We start from the raw sequence: 13,618 nt of genomic DNA on the forward strand, positions 1-13,618 counted from the left end.
GATGTCCTAGAGAAAAGTCAAGCAGAAGATCAACATGGAGAACAGGTTGTGTCTCCTAAATTTAGACCACCGCTTGTGTCTTGAGGCTGGCTGCCCTGTGCCTCATGCCCACCCTGTCTTCTGGACAGCATGTGCCATTCTATTAGAAAGACTGTTTTCCCTCCTGATCTTTCTCTTGAGTGTGTAGGGGGAAACCCAGTTCCTCCTCACTGCGTGTTTTTTCCTGTGCATCTCTTTCACTCTCACAGAGAACACTTCACTTGTGGTCACCAAATGTGTAGGGTTTTTGCCCCACACTAAGTGGTTCTTCACACCAGCTGGGCGTTCTACGGTTTAACTCGGTTCTGAGATTGTCTCCCTGGATACAATGGCAGATCCCAGAGGTGAAGACCTCAGTCCCATGAGACAGCTCCCAACCGACTTCAGGCACTAATCTCAAGCTGTGGGTCCCCAGGGTACCCACAACTTCTGTCCTTGGCAATAATTCAGAGATTATCTCCTCAGGTTTGATAAATTTTGCTGGAGCAGCTAACGGAACTCAGGGAAGCACTTCTTACATTTACCAGTTTTTTAGAAGATGTGGTAAAGAATAAAGATGAAGAACCAGATGAAGACATACATAGGGCAAGGTTTGGGGAGTTCCTGAGAGTAGAAGCTTCTTTCCCAGTGGAGTTAGCATATGGCCCCCTCCCAGTACGAGGAGGTTGTCCTTACCAACCTGAAAGTTCCCTTGGCCCCATGCTCTATTGGTATGTAAAGAAGACATGATCAATTATTAGCTCCATTCCCAGTGTCTCTTCCCTCTGTGGAGGATGGAGGTTGGGGGGTGATCATGTTCAGTCTTCCTGGTGACCAGCCCTCCACCAGGAGCCCACTGGAGTAACTTCATTAGAACAAAAGATGTTCCTGGTGCTCTTATCACTTAGGAAATTACAAGGGTTTCAGGAGCTCTGCCGGAGGCAAAGGCCAATATATATATTTTTTTCTGTTGTCTTGCCATCCACAGAAAGGAGCTTACTCTGTCCCTTCCGCCACCCCCAAGAGTTGCTCCAAACCTTTCCAGGCCTTCTCATCTGGGTCCAAGCAACCCCGCTGTACAGTTACTCTCCAGCTTCCACTCAAGAGCTTTCCTCCCGAGTGCTCATCTCTATGGCAGCATATTGGACTCTGCTTAGGATGAATAACAAAAGAGACATCCATTCCTTTCACGTGGCAACCTTGTTCAGACATATAGGCTTGTAGTTTAGCCTCACAGTCCAACAAGACAAATGTAAAATAGTGTGCTGTTGCTAGACTTCCAAATGTCTATAGTACCCAAGGAAGAAATGTGGCAAATAGAAGTCATATTTTTCCAGCAAGGGAAGGACGGAGAGAAGAAAGTTGGAAGGGTGACTTTAATTAGGGCTCCCCAGGACCTGTCCCTGGGAGATGTACTTCTTCAGCTAAGTAGTTATTTTGTCTCTCCATTGAACAGCCAGCTGCAACCCCCTATCAGAATTGATGCTATCAAACATCAAAATCATATAACTTCCTTATTCTGATTTCATTTTGGTCCTTTCATGATATTTGATTTTCTAAAAGTCTGTTTCTCGGGAAAATATATGGCTTGTTTTAATAAAGTTTTCCTTAGCAGTTAAACTTCTTATAAAATAAAAATAAATATTCTGAATTTACAAGTGAATCTGTTGTAAGCCTTGATAGCATTCTTAAGTCAGATGGTCTCCAGTACAGAGATGAGCTGGAATTCTGGAGTAGGCAAGGCTGATGACAGTCCCTGGACTGTCTGTGGTCAACACACCAGTAAATGTGCCTGAAGGGATCAGTCTCAGGGGCAAAGATACACTGAAGAGATTGTTTCAGCGGGATGGGGGCTGCTTTTTTTTTTTTTTTTTTTTAAAGATTTTATTTCTTTACTTCAGACAGAGAGAGAGCATGAGAGAGAAGGAGAGAGCACTTGTGTGCCTACCTGCAAGAAAGCATGAGGAGAGGGGAGGGGCACTAGGGGGAGGTGGCATGACCAGGGAGGAGGAGCATGAGGAGGTTGCAGAGGGAGAAGCAGGCTCTCTGCTGAGCAGGGAGCCCTTAATGGGGTTCTATCCCAGGTCCCTGAGATCTTGATCTGAGCCAAAGGCAGCGGCTTAACTGACAAAGCCACCCAGGCACCCCCAAGGGGTGCTTTAATTTGAACCTCCATAGTGTAGACATTGCCTAACTACAGAAAACATTGGTCTCACACCCAAACACTGGTAAAATCAGACTCATTTAATGAATCTGTTGTCACAGGTCAGCCTTAAAACAACCCCAAGAAGCTTTCAAGCCTAAAATAATTTTAACCAATGTACCATCCCTTGCAGAAGTCAAAGCTTTAAAAAATTATATCAGAGTTCACCAAGCAGAAATAATTTGTCATCCTGGGAAAGTAAATAAGTGCTTATATTCAAGATTAGTTTCCTTATTTAGGTGAGTGTCAAATATAAGATACCTTGGGATATTTTAAGTTTAAGCAAAGCTTGAAATAATTTCCTGTTTTTTGTAAAAATAATTTTTTATCCTCACTGAAATAAGAAGGAAACACAGATATCGAGCATCTTCTGTGTGCAAGGAAGTATAGTCAGTGATTGCTGTATATTATTTCATTTAATTCTTATAACTGCCTAACTTGTTATGAGATTGTCCCATCCTAAAGATGAAGAAATTGAGGCATTGAGAATTTGTTTCTTAGCCAAAATATACAACTAATATAGAGCCCAAATTATAACCTAGGTCTGTGTCTCTGCTGGAAAAGAAAAAAAAAAAGATAATTATTACCATGCCAGTGCTTTCCAGCCGGAGATCATCAGGAACACACCTGTGATTGGGTTTTGTGTTTATTTCTCATTATGGGAAGGGAGAATGCATACCCTGTGGAAAGATGCAGCATCTCAGAGGGTGTTAGAAAGAACCTATTGTAGGATTTGGGGTTTGGTTGAGTGATCTGGGGACAGGGTCTAAGGAAGCGGGGGTTTGTTCTAGATTGGATAGAAAGCAGGAATAATTCTATAATTAAGTAACTCAATTAATAGCTACAGGAAAGGTAAGCCAGCATAAAGCATAATGGTAAAGAAGTAGCACTCATTCACATTAGAGGGGGATGTTTGGTATTTGCTGGGTGACACAGTGACCTTGTTTTTGTGTATGTTTGGATGGAACTATGAAGTGGCCTGGTTTGATCTAAGCGATCTTGTCTGGTGTTGGTGCTCTGTGAGATTATTTACATGTAACAGAAGAATGTACATGGCCTAGCTGTACACAGCAGGCCAGCACAAATACCAAGTCCTAGCTGTGTCAGACTAGGGCCCAAATATCAGGGGCTGCTGTTTGTTTCTCAACTAGAACTATGATAGGACAGCAGAGAAGTAACAGTAGCGGACCTTTGAAATTATGAAACTAAGTATTCTCTATTGGTCAGAATGGTTTGTAGGATTTGGGTGAGTCTAAGTCATGATATGACACCATAGAAGGGTTGAAGTCTGGAGTTGAGGTGTACATAATGCAATTTCCATAGGACATGGTTTCCAAAAAAGACATGGCAGGAGGAGAAAGAGAGAGAGAGAGACTGTATTCAAGATGGAAGCTGCAATCCGTCAAAAGCACACCTCATCCCATTTGCCATATTCTATTCATTAGAAATGTGTCACTAAATCCAACCCACACTTCAAAAGGCAGAGAATTAATCTTCACCTCCTGAAAGTAGATGAATCAAAGAATTTGTGGACATATTTTCTCAACTACGAAAATATATTTATTTTAGTCATTATTATCCCATGAAGTTTTTAACACTGTTTTATTAAGAAATATGTCATGTTTTTAAAAATTATCACTAATTAAAACAAATTGCATTTGCACATTTTATTTTACTTTTGAATTTGCACACTTTAAACTAACGAGGTTTATTTATTTAAATGCAGTTACTATGAGAGAGAGAGAGAGAGAGAGAGAGAGAGAGGCTATTTAAATAGTACAGGGGAAGGAAAGCACAGTCCATGCTACTTAAGGATTCAAGTTGAATCAACTAGCTACAAAAGATATTTTGAGGAATTCTACAGAAAATTTGAATGTGGATTATTAGATGATATTATTGAATGTGATTATTAGATGATATTTAGAAATTACAAATTCTGTTAGGTGTGATCATGCTATTGGGCCATGAAAGGAAATGTCCTCTTTTGAAAGATGTACTTATTAAAGTTTTTCAGGTGAAATATACTACCTGTATTTATTTTATAATTTCAATCCTTCTCCTCAAAAGTTCAAACAAATAAGCGCAAATTAACATTTTCACAACTTAGCAAATATATATGAATGTTAAGTACACTATTCTTTGTACTCTTCTGTGTTTGAATTTTTTTTATAACAAGTTAAAACCACGACAACAACAACAACTCAGTACAGGTGAGCACAGGCTGAGAGTGAAGAGAAGGTGAGAGTGTGGGCTTTCCATAGGGTGGGCTTCAAGCCACGTTGAAAGAAACTATCCCAGAATGGTGTTTTATATGGGAATACTTGCTTATTGACTGTCTATTATATGTTTGTATAGAAATAATTGTTTATATTACACTCCATGGGCTATTTTGGTATTTTGAAAAACTACTTTGACATCATCTGACTTTTGCCTGTTGTGATGTTGTTAGAACTGGGACGAGGGTGTCTGTTTTAATCAGGGTGTTTAGGAGTGCCACTTGTCTTTGTACATTCCAGGCAATGGCAACCCTGGATTCCCTATGGTTCTCAGCCCAAGTGGTTCAATCCGGTGTCGTGGGTTAGAGCGTGTGAATAACGGCAACCTCCAAGTTGGAAGGTTGTTTATCACGATTCATCTTTCCCCAAATGAGACAGTTTCAAAGCAGTAGCTTGGGTTTTGCAATGCTTGTAGCTTAAATCTCCCATGTTGAAGATTTAATGTTAAATCCTTCCAGCCATGAGAGTTGATTTGCCAGATACCAGTGTTTGATGCTGGCAGGTTGGGCTGGAGAGGCTGAGAATATTGCAGAAGAGGCAAGCCTGCCAGATAAAAGTGTGACAGAGGGAGAGGGGGAGCCGGGTGTGAGGAGACCCGGATGGCAGAGGCCAGGCGCTGGGAGGGAGAGGAGAAAGAAGGGCGATTACAATTGAGGATGGAGCCAGAGACCATTGTTGAATTTAGGGTCAGAAAAATCTGTTGTCTCGATGAAGAATTAAATAGAGCAAAGACAATTGTTGCTCCAACTCCAGGTTTCACTCATAAAACAACGTGGGGTAGGTCTGCAGTTACTGAGTGGAGGAAACCTTGTGTCTAATTGATCCTTTTGAACATTTACCTGTAATGATGGAATTAAAACATGATCTGTGCAGCGCTCCTGCTGAAATGCTTCAAGCGTACAGTGCACGGGGGGCCAGTCAGATCTTGTGTACCCTCCACTAAGGCGACATTCAAATCTGTCATAACCATCCTCTGAATTCCATCGTGGAGGGAGCTCGTTCCATCTGTTTGTCACGATGGCCCATTTGCAGCCATGTGGACTTAAGCCCTTCAAAAATGATTTCCCTTCCAGAGCCCTTTCTTTGTGTGTGCTTGGGAGAGATTTCCAGTCTCAGATCAAAGGTCACCTAGCCAACATTACCACTTGGTAACAGATGCTATTTACACCTCGCCCCCTCACTCCCGTTTGTGACAAAGTTGGTTGTCATTCATCTTCCAAAAACGCCATCGTGTTCGCCCGCCTCTCGCGGTGGCCTTGCCCACTCTGCGTGTGCGCCTTGTATTTTTATCCGAGGCTGTCAGAGACCCGGGGTTCAAACTATTGGAGGTCCAGATGACATCTGGCTCCCCGGCTCCCCCGGAATACTGGCTGCAGTGCTTATCAGTGCATTATTCATCAAAACTGATGATGCAAGGTACAACATGCTGTCTGCCGTTCAGCGTATGAGTAGAAAGGAGTTGGCAGAGACGACTGGTGCTCTGTGAGCAGCATGTAATCAATAGTCTGGGTGCTTGTTCACTTCGTGTTGATGACTATTCCCTCTGGTACATTTCTGTATATTTTTGGGTTCACTGTACTACCAGCTGTGCAATTTTTCTTCCTCCTCCGTTCCTCATATCAGCCCTGATAGAGCAGAAGGAACAACCTTTTTGTGTGGTGGGTGTCAAATCAAATAATCTAATGACCAAAAAGAGGGCAGCAGGCATGGGCAAAAAGAGACAGATCTGATAATTTCCAAGTATAGTCGGTAATAAAATCAAATGAGCTGCATTTAAATTCAGACTTAATGCTACTTCACTCAAATTAAACAATACCAATCCTCCCCTTTGCTTCATCGCAAATGACAAACAAATCATTGGCTTCCCCAGCCCCCCTCCCCCTTTCTCCTTTAAGTGTGTGTATGCGAATGCTACTGTTGGTAAATCTATTCCTTCTAAGTAGAGGGAACTTTGCTCCCTCTGTTTAGGACAAATGCTCAATATTGTCACCAGTGTGAAGACTGTGAGAGTTGCTATCCCAGCCCCTCCACCACCGATGGAGTTATTGGAAATTTTGTAAGGTGTTCTAGAATCAATACCTATATCCATTCCGTTGAAGAAATTAATTTTCACTTGCAAGTTAAGCAGTTATGCATCTTGTACAATTTTTAAAATTTGATTATTTACTACGATTAAGAGAAAGATAGCCTTCCATTTTAAGACATGGGAAATATAGAAATCCAAGTCGAAGAAAGCTAGTTTTAAATGTTCAAATCAGTCGTAAATTTTAGTCAACTTCTTGGCAATTATCTTAGAAGATCTTCAAAATTTTAATATTCTCTGTAAGTTGGAGTTTCAAAGAGCTCGGTCAGGGTCCCCATGGTCTCAGCAGTAAAGCTTGTTGCCTGGTAGGTGATCTGAAGGCTGGGAAGTCATGGCCAGTATGTACCCTGGTGTTGGTCCCATGTCCATAGTTTCATAGCTGTATCCATCATTTTTGTCAGGCCTGATTGATGGTCATTGCAGGCCAAACCATGATCACCACAAGACATAAACTGATCCCCTGAGTCTCTACATGTCCTCAGCATTAAAAAAAAAAAAAAAAAGATTATTTATTTTTACAATGAGTAAGGTTGATTAGACTGATTCCAAGTTGGCAGTAGTATTTCTTGGATGCAGTGAAGACCTCAGGTAGGAATTTAAAAATTCTGAGATGCTTTTGGATGCAGCACATCCAGCCACTCTGCATACATTTGACATTTATCTGCTGACAAGAACGATCCTCTGGCTTCTAGATCCTGCTGGAAACACAGCTTAAAATGGGCACCTGCACAGACAATGTAGCCAATGATGTGGCCAATTGTAGACAAGATTGGAATATAAGAGGCAGCCATCACAGTGGTTACTGAAGTCACAAAATTCAAGTTTGGATAGTGTTGCTGTTCAGTCATGGGGTATCTCAATGTTGGGTTCAAATCTTTCCATTTCCTAGCTCTGAAGCCACCAGTGGTTGATTAACTTCTTTGTTGTCCTGTTTTGTCTCATGTTAAGTGTGAATGAGAGCATTACCCAGAGCATAGGGTTATTGTAAGGAATAAATTGAGATATATCATGGAAAGGATTAGCAAGCTCTTGGCACCTGATAAGTGGTCAGTGGAAGCCATTATTATTACTGACGGCTAGCTAGCAAACTAGGGCTTTGTTGCATATTTCCATTCAGTTCTCTCCAGCTGCACTAGCATCTGAACATCTAACATATGCAAGGCATTATCCTATGTGTCAAAGAGTAAAAATAGGATGAAAATATAGCTTTGACCTTAAGTTGCTTAGAATCGATGGGGTGGTTTTAGACACACATAGCTTTAACAACAGTAAGGGTATAGAAATGCCAGAATAGAGGCTCAAGTCATGTCCACAAACCATGAGGGTGAGAGGAGGACAGAGTCTCTGATTCTTACTTGAGGTAGGAAGGAGGGTGGCAAAGGAAAGCCAAGTGATCATTCGAGCTAGTCCTAGAAATATAAATCAGAATTTAAAAAGTAATTGGGGCTGTGAGAGGATATTCCAAAGGAATATCAGAAGCAGGAATGTGGGAAGTTGTGGGGATTATAGCAAATGATCTGTTGCATGTTAAGCATCTATCTTGTTTCATCGGGAGCCTACATGACATGAAGACAAAAATATAGCTTTAGAATCAGCTTGACCTGTTATTGGATCTTGAATCTTTATTCCCTAGCTGTGTGCCATGAAATCTCACTATATGTGAGCCATATTAACTTCACTTATATGTACAAAAATGATGATCATAATCACATATATCCCATAATATTGTTGCGGGGATTTACAGGAATAGCATACGTAAAGCACCTGTTTTCTGATGGCTACCAGTAAATATTTCCTTTGAGGGGTAGTGGGAGGTTTGTTCACCATTCTTTAAGGTAGCATAGCTGCCAGCTAGACCTCCCCTGTGCCTTGAGGTTTAGAAAAAATTAACTCAAGCTGCATATGCACTTTCTGGGGTGTCTGTGCATCTCTAGGTAACTCCTGGCTCTAAGCCACCACCCCCCCCAAATCCCCCTAACTCTCCTTCATGCTCTTCATTCTTTTCCAGAAACTGCCATTGTCCTTTTTAAAACAGCTGGGGGTACATTATTCCAGATAGAATGGACAGTACATGGAAAGACCCCTGAGGTAAGAGTGTACATGACTTACTTAAAGAAGATCAAGGAGGTCCTAGGGCCAGAGCAGAGGGGATAAAAAGACCATGACAGGAGATGTGGTCAGAGCAATAGTGAGGGTATAGATCATGTAAAGCCCATAGGCCATGGCAAGGACTTCAGATTTTATCCTAAATGAGATGACAGGTCTTTGATGAGTTTTGGTAAAGGGATGAGATGATATATCCTATGCTTAATAGGAACCACTCTGATAGTAAAAATGAAAATGAAGAGGCAAAAGAAGCAGGAGACCACATGGGTGGCTATTGCAATAATCCAAATGAGAGCTGGTGGTGGCCTGGGCTACCCTGAAAATAGGAGGAGTGGTTAGAAATGCTCTAGGGAGAAGAGAGAAGAACCACTCACAAATCAGATGTCAAGGTGGGAAAAAGAGGAATCAAGGGTGAATCCAGAGTTTTTGGCTGGAGCAACCAGAGGGTAGTGTTACTTGCCAACTGGCAAGAGCTGAAGGAGGAGGGAAAAATCAAGCGTTCTGCTTGGGACATGTTAAGTCTGAGAGGTCTTTTCCTATTAACCATCCATCAAATGGAAATGTCAAGCAAATAGTTTGAACACATAATTTTGGAATTTAGGGGTGAGATTAGGGCTCAGGATTACATTTGGAAATGCATTATCCTCCAATGTTAGATGAAAACATTCTAGTCATAGCTCAAAACTATGGAAATAACATGGATTTTAGGTTTGACCAGAGAAATGAGTTTTGTTCTGAGTCCATTTGCCTTTAAACCCTATCAAGTACCTTGCAGTGCCTCGAGGCAGGTCCCTAGGAGCAAGGCCAGCTCCCAACATTGGCCTGTGTGGGGCTATACAGTGAGGACACTGGCAAACTGACAACAATGAATGTCACACCTGGAAACCCAACGGGGAGGAGGGAGACAAAAATCCAAACTGTTCCAGAACACATCCAGAGAAAACAAGCAAAAGTCATCTTCCTTTATTTTCTGTTTTATATCACTGAGCAATTTGATTAAAACAAATCAGCAGGACAAAAAATGAAGTTGCTTTTCTGTGGGGAGACAAAATCAATGAGAAGAATCAAGGTTGAGTAAATGTCTTATGGATGCTCGGGGGAGAGGATAAGTTTTCCAGAATAAGAAGGGAATTTTCAGAATTAGTTGTTTCCTAAAATACAAAGTTGCTTTCACTTAGCACTTTAAATGGGGTCAGGGGCATGAGGTATATCTAAGGATAAATAATAGTCCATGACCTGAGAGAGTTCCAAAGTATTTATGATATGCTTTTGACTTGATAAGATGTGGAAATTTTTCACAAAGGAATTTCCTTATGAACATAATTGGGTAAGCTATTTTTAAAGAGTATCTGCCTAAATTAAATTTGACAACACTAAAAATAAATAAATAAATAAATTTGGCTACACTGATGTAATGAGCTGGTTGCCTGTCATGAATTTCAGCCCAGGCAGCCATCCTGGAAGGCCTTGTAAGTGGAAGCCATGCGCTGCTCCATGATCCATTCAAGGGAAAATTTTCTACAAGGAGTGGATGGAGCCAACAGCCTCTGGCTGTAGGTGGCTTGGGCATCTGCCCCAGTGGACAGTTAAGCAAAGCCACTCTACAAGGGCTTGTAATTCTGGACAGCAAGAGACCAGTGGGAGCTCATTATGCTGTAGCTCCTCATAGGCTGACGGAGCCTTTCTTGTCCAACTCCTTCCTTCCCTAGTACTTTCACAGGAGTCAGACCTGTATCCCAGTCTGAAAGCCTCCCCTAATGGCTCTTCTTTCTCTTCCCTTTCATCTTCCACAGGCACAATCCCCTATTAATACCTTGCATTTCTAGCTCTGTCTGGGCATTTCCTTCTGGAAGACTCAACTGACACACCATACTAACCTTCACTTTGTTGTATTGGGAAGCTCACAGAGAAGCTACAGGAAAACAGAAATAAACCTACTTTTATAACTTTTCCTTTATTCACATTTCCCCCGTTTATACCAATTTTTGACCTACTCTGAGACATTCCTTGCCTCCAATCCCTGATTTTCAAGCTTCTGCTCTGGTTAGGCCATGTGGACTATTTCTGAGAGAGAATTTAGCTTTTTTTTTTTTTTTTTGAAAGAACACTAACATTTTGGAAAAATTGACATTAGAAAGTGTCCATCATTTAAAAGATAGATTTTCCTCTGACAACTACAAAATTATAAACTGTTACCAACTATTTTCCAATCTTCTTTGGAGTTCTCTGACACAGAATTCGTTCCTATCAAATATAAATACTTATTCTCTAACTATAACAGATTTAGGGAGGAAAGGCTATGCTGGCAAACTTGAAAACAAAATTGGGATGGATTGACCTCAAATGAGGAGCCCAGGGTTTTCTTTAGTAGAGTGCTTGTTTTTAATGCACCCTTACCATCCTTTACCCCTTAGTGCCATGTATTATTTCTGTATGGGAAAGCCTGTAAGATCAATTACCTTTCTTTCTTATTTTCATTTTGAATAGAATCCTGCCATGGGTTTTGGATCATGAAACCATGACTTCAACATAGACGGGCCAAATATGAAGAACACTGCACTGTGGAGGCAGAGTCTGGTTTCTCACTCTGGTTCAACTATCACTCCATGAGTGACCTGAGCCAGTTCACCTTTTAAAGGTTTCCCTTCTACATGCATGGAACGAGTGGCTGAAATAGCAACTCACTTATGACCACTTTCAGCTTTTCATGCCTATAACCTTATTAATTTAAAAAGGAATAAAATGTGCCTAAAGTCATCCTCCTGCACTATTTCTTTTCCCTAAAACACACTAAAACATGCTTATTTTTTTGAAAGGCATTTTTGCTGTATTCAAACCCTTTCCCCTGCTTTGTGGGATGATCTCAACAAATTTAGAGGGATCGAGAAGACCAATTTCCAAATCATCTGGAGTAATTAATTCCAGTGGTTGGAGTTAATTATGATGAGGCAATTCATAAAGTATACAGTAGAAAAAAAAGCAGCAATTGATGAGACTTCATCAGCAGTGGGATTTTTTTCAAAGGCATTCTTCTGGCAATGCATTTCAAAGTTAAACATATGTGTGCTTCAATGGTGGGAAAATAGTTTATGAGGTTATCATTAGGTGTGGGTATGAATTATGTGCAATTGGCCCAATGTATATTTTTTGCAGATACGATACAGACCTAATTGGTGTATAACATGGGAGAATTAATGACTGTAGCAGAGACCTCAACCCCGTCATAATTCTTAGGTATAAACTATTGTATATTTACAGAAAAAATCCATTAGTAAAATGGCATGATATTATGAAATAATATTAATATCAATATGAAAAATTAACAGGAACATATTGAGTATAAAAATGACAATTTGGGAAGAACTCTCTAATCTGCATTATAAAAATAAAGAACTTGCAATAATGCAATAACAGACTATATTTCTGTTTTATGATTCTGATAATAAAGCACTTAGGTTCCACTTTCATGGTTTATGCTGTTATCAGAACCCCCTGATATAATTAGATAGCCTTATTTTAGATAATTACTTATATTTTCTTATTGCATAGTGAAAATCCCAATGGTAAAAAACAAAAAACAAAAAGCAAAAACCTTCTATATCTTAAATCTAAGAGCTATGTTGCTAAAATAAGCATGAGATCCCTGCAATCAAGTTCATTCACAATAAAGGAGCCAGGATTTTTGTAAGCTGATTAATAATAATAATATCACTCCCTTGCATTTTGACATTTCTTTATAGTTTACAAATTGCTTTTGCTTTTGTGATCTCTTTCATTTTGTCTTCTTAACACCTGTGAAGTACGTGCTATTACTCCCATTTCACAGATATAGAGAAGTTTATGTTAAGAAGTTATCGTCATATTAAATGGCAGAGTAGAAATTTAAACATTTATCATCCTACTCTAAAACTCCATTCTACTCACAACCTTGGAAATTACAAGAGAAACCATCTAATTAAGAAGCATCATGTATATGGTGTGCTTTGCAATATTGTGTTGAAAAGTTGATTATTAAATTATTATTAAATTCATTCCTGACCCTTGGAGCTGGATGCCTGAATTTTTATTTTTATTAGTGAAGTATAATTAACATACAATGTTATATTAGTCTCAAGTGTACAACCTAGTGACAATTCCGTATATTCTGCAACGCTCACCATGATGTGTGTAGTCACCACCAGTCACTGTACAACATGTATACGGTTATTCTTGACTCTGTTCTCTATGCTGTACTTTTCATCCCCATGACTTACTGATGGAAGTTTGTACGTCTTAATCCCCTTTACCTCCACCCCTCCTCTCTGGCAACTGGGGATTTGTTCTTGATATTTATGAGTATGTTTCAGTTTTGTTTATTTGTTTGTTCATGAGATTTTTTTTATTTTTTAAATTTAAAAAAATATAAAAATTTATTTTATTTTATTTTATTTTGTTCATGAGTTTTAAACCAAGTTTTGTCATTCCCTGGCTTTTGATCCTTAGCCAAAAAGCTTGCCCTTTCAGAAAGAAGGGAGTTGAAGTCTTTTTCTAGATCTAATGCGCTTGACTCAAAATTTTGTTAAACTAAAATTAATGTATCGCTGATTGACCATGTCATTGTCCTTTATGTCACCTGTCGTAATGGTTATAGGATGCAATCAATGGCTCAGAAAGTTTGCTTTTTAAGAATAAGCTAAAATAAGCATGTATAAGATATTTCCTTTGAAAAGTATTATATCTGAAAAGCATTTTTCTCTATCTTATATGAATAAGGCAAAACAGCCTATTTTGTTGAGGTAAGAAAAAAACTTTTTTTTCTTTCTAACAATGCTTAATAACTTTTTTATTCTTTATTTAGGAACTAGAACAACAGAAATGTTTTATTGTGAGCAGGAAAACAATTTCACCAGTCTTTTGACATTAATATAAACACATTTGCTCACATATACTATG

The sequence above is a fragment of the Canis aureus genome, chromosome 6 (assembly GCF_053574225.1).
Source record: "Canis aureus isolate CA01 chromosome 6, VMU_Caureus_v.1.0, whole genome shotgun sequence".
Classification (NCBI taxonomy): domain Eukaryota; kingdom Metazoa; phylum Chordata; class Mammalia; order Carnivora; family Canidae; genus Canis; species Canis aureus.